Here is a 4,307-nt window from a genome sequence, read left to right as displayed (position 1 = left end):
CGCAAATCAACTGCTTTATACTTTTTTTTAAAACACTTCAACCAGTAAAATGCTCTTTGGCTAGCTGTTCCATCAGCCTGACAATGAGGGTTTGTACACTAAGTGTTTGCCAAATTGGCACAAAACTTCACCTAACAACATAGACCTACTGTAGGAACCATTACTTCACCTAACATAGACCTACTGTAGCATATAGAAGTAGAACTTATCTACCTGGCCGGAGCGCAAATAGGCCTAGAAATGTACCTATTTGGGGATGTCTGATAGTATTTCTGATTGTCTTAACGCACCACCACTAATGAGTTGTGGAGCTTCTCAAAGCAAAATTCTCTTCACCGCAAACAGCATGTATACAATGTCTAATCAAAATCAATTGCAAATTAGAATAGTTCTTTAAAGTATTTGAAAAACATTTCCAGCTCTCGCCCTTTCGATAACCACTCAGCACAAAAGGGACAAATGTAATGCGCTGATCCATTGGAAATGTCATAAAATACCTGATTACTTCTTATCCCTTTTACAAATAGCCAACAACTGTGTCAGTCCCAAACTCACTGGCGCGGGAAACCGAGAGCCCAGAATTATTTTAAACAATGTTTCAAGTTTGTTGTAGACAGGCCATGTGATTTACAGGATATTTATTTGCAACACTTTTATTTGTAGTATATTTTTTACAAATTAATCGTATAAATTTCATTTAGATTTAGATATAATGTAGATTAATCACAGACAATGATTTTGAGATACTTTATCAATGGAATTGAACTGTTCCATGAAAATGAGAATATTAAAATCATAACTGGCATGCAGATCAGTATAAATGGTAAGATGCTTGTGTAGCCTATTACCAGCAACGTCAGAATTTATGAAGGCCAGCAGGATGAGGTGGTTCAGGAAGAGTTCGCTCTCTTCTGGTTGGGCATATTGATGTAATGGCATGAAAATACATTGGCTGAATATTATATGGTGACTTATCAACAGCCCTAATAACTTAACCCCCACAGGAAATCTTCACTGGCCATTCTAGAATATACAATATAGCCTAGAAACCTGGTTAAACTATCATTATGACATCATGGATGAATTCTAGAATATACTATATATCATAGAAACCTGGTTAAACTATCATTATGACATCATGGATGAATTATAGAATATACTATATATCCTAGAAACCTGGTTAAACTATCATTATGACCTCATGCATGGCCAGTCCTTGTGTCATGTATTGTCATATATTGTCATGTCTTGTCCCTGTGCTTTCTCTTCTATTCGTTTCCCCCTGCTGGTCTTATTAGGTTTCTTTCCCTCTCTCTATCCCTCTCTCTATCGTTCCGTTCCTGCTCCCAGCTGTTCCTTATTTTCCTAACGACCTCGTTTACTCTTTCACACCTGTCCCCTATTTTGCCCTCTGATTAAGTCTCTATTTCTCTCTCTGTTTCTGCTTCTGTCCTTGTCGGATCCTTGTTTGCTGTGCTGTGTTCTTGTTCCATCCTGTCGTGTTTTTGCCTTCATCAGATGCTGCGTGTGAGCAGGTGTCTCTGTCAGCTATGGCCTGCGCCTACCCGAAGGGACCTGCAGTCTGTGGCCGCTTATCCTGTTATTCCCCTCTACAAACTAGAGGATTTCTGTTATCCCCGTTTGGACATTTCCTGTTAAGGATTCAGGATTTGTTATTTTCTGTTTGGACTTGAATAAACTCTGTTTCTGTTAAGTCGCTTTTGGGTCCTCACTCACCTGCATAACACCTTGTATTCATAGTGTAGTGAATTCAGGGGGTAGCCCTGAGCTGAAGTCAAACTTGGGTCCAGCGACTGTCAAGCCAACACCTTACAACTGTTACGCCAAGATGTCTGAACTTCTTCACGAGGTCGCTAGGTATTGGATTATGGTTTCTACAATAACGTTCTCTATGAATGTGAGAGTGGTTACACTTCTCCTTCCCCCATCCCTCAGCTGTTTACCAAACCAAGCTTCTGGGCAGCAATGTTGCTGCTGTTTAAAAAACCCACACAACCCAGCAATCTGCAGTTCAAACAATAACAAATGCGTCATTCCACCACCGTTTTGGTAATAAGATGATTATGGGGTTGGAGAAATGTAACTACAGACAGACAGACCTATGGACGCAAGGACCGGCCATCCATGATATCAACATTATAGTTTTAACCATGTTGAGGCTACACAGTGTTGATTTACAATGTTTCTAAACATTAGAGTAAAAAAAGCTTATTTTGGGTTCTGATGGGTTACAACACTTGCAGAACAAATTATCTACTTCCTGTTTGCGTACTCTTTCTAAGTACCAGAAAGCTCCACTAGGGGGCAAATAACACCATTGAACACAATGAAAATCCAATTTAACCATTGTAATAAAATAATCTGTTACCTTCTAACAGGATGGCAGCACAGCCATTGTAACAGTGTAATGCAGCTACATGTTTTAAATATATTTAACCTTTATTTAACTAGGCATGTCAGTTAAGAACAAATTCTTATTTACATTGACGGCCTGCCCTGGACAAACCCAAACCCAGACGATGCTGGGCCAATTGTGCGCTGCCCTATGGGACTCCCAATCACGGCCTGTTATGAAACAGCCTGGATTTGAACCAGTGTCTGTAGTGACGCCTCTAGTTTCCTCAACAATGGAGTAGCTTCCCCTGCTTTCCTCAACAATGGAGTAGCTTCCCCTACTTTCATCAACAATGGAGTAGCTTCCCCTGCTTTCATCAACAATGGAGTAGCTTCCCCTGCTTTCATCAATAATGGAGTAGCTTCCCCTGCTTTCCTCAACAATGGAGTAGCTTCCCCTGCTTTCATCATAGCATAAATCCATGTGATTTGGTTACTTTTCAGTCACATGTGCATACGGGAAAGGCGTGTCTGATGTCTGCAGGTCAATGCAACTGAGAAATATGATCCTTGTAATTATTCTATGTATTCTATGTGAATTTCAGTAGTGGTAATGATTGTGAAATATTTTGTTCATTTCACGAGAGCAACATGATAATTAATGATTTCTGGACACAACTCATGTTATTCTGGTTGAACAGTGAGAGACTAGTTGATTAAGGAGTAAGTATTTTTTGTGAATGGTTAGGAAATAATATGTCATGTTTTACTCGTACCTCAGCCAGCATTGTGAAAGGTTAGGAAATAATATGTTATGTTTTACTCGTACCTCAGCCAGCATTGTGAATGGTGTCATTGAGGCGGTGACATACTAGACCATGGCAGTAAATCGAATACTTAGGTGTTTTTAGTCATGCATGAAAGGTCTGGGGTGGTTCTGTGGTTATAAGTTACAGACCTTGGGATACATTTCTGGCCCTGCGGGCAGGGTCTGAATCAGACCCAATGACCACCTGGTACACTGTCAGGGTCTGAATCAACCCCAATGTCCACCTGGCGGCACAATGACAGGGTCTGAATCAAACCCAATATTAAAAGGGGAAGATTGGTCAAGAGGGTGATGATTATTGTTGTTCTACTGCCTGATTGTTATGCAACAACACTGTTTACAAAAGCTTTGATAAAGAACAAGAAGGCCCACACACTGTTTACAAAAGCTTTGTTAAATCAGCACAAACGTTTTCAGCTGTGCTAACATAATTGCAAAGGGTTTTCTAATGATAAACATCGATTAGCTAACACAATGTGCCATTGGAACACAGGAGTGATGGTTGCTGATAATGGGCCTCTGTACACCTATGTAGATATTCCATTTTAAAAAATCAGCCGTTTCCAGCTACAATAGTCATTTACAACATAAACAATGCCAACACGGAATTTCTGATTAATCTGATGTTATTTTAACGGACAATTTTTTTGGATTTTCTTTAAAAAACAAGGACATTTCTAAGTGACCCCAAACTTATGTACAGCAGTGTACATCTACATGATGTATTGTTACACCATGTAGGAGCAGTATGGACCTAGTCTGTTCATTATATACATCTACATGATGTATTGTTACACCATGTAGGAGCAGTATGGACCTAGTCTGTTCATTATATACATCTACATGATGTATTGTTAATTATTTAGATTTAGTTTGACTTAATGAAACTGCCTTAAATGTGCGGTAGTAAACCTTTTTTATTCGCACTAATCAATCAACACATTCAGGTCTTTGTATGTCTCAACATAATAGTATTATTTAATTAAACCAATTTAAAATAATCTTTGTCTGAAAATAAAATATGATCCTCAACTGCGTTTCCCCTTCAGTCAGCAGACGGCGATGTGCGTCTTTCAGGCGACGCTGCCAGCGTGACGTATAATCTAGTGGACGGTTCTTCAGA

Source organism: Oncorhynchus gorbuscha, linkage group LG26 (genome assembly GCF_021184085.1).
Source record: "Oncorhynchus gorbuscha isolate QuinsamMale2020 ecotype Even-year linkage group LG26, OgorEven_v1.0, whole genome shotgun sequence".
NCBI classification, from domain to species: domain Eukaryota; kingdom Metazoa; phylum Chordata; class Actinopteri; order Salmoniformes; family Salmonidae; genus Oncorhynchus; species Oncorhynchus gorbuscha.
Note: the sequence above shows the minus strand (reverse complement) of the source record.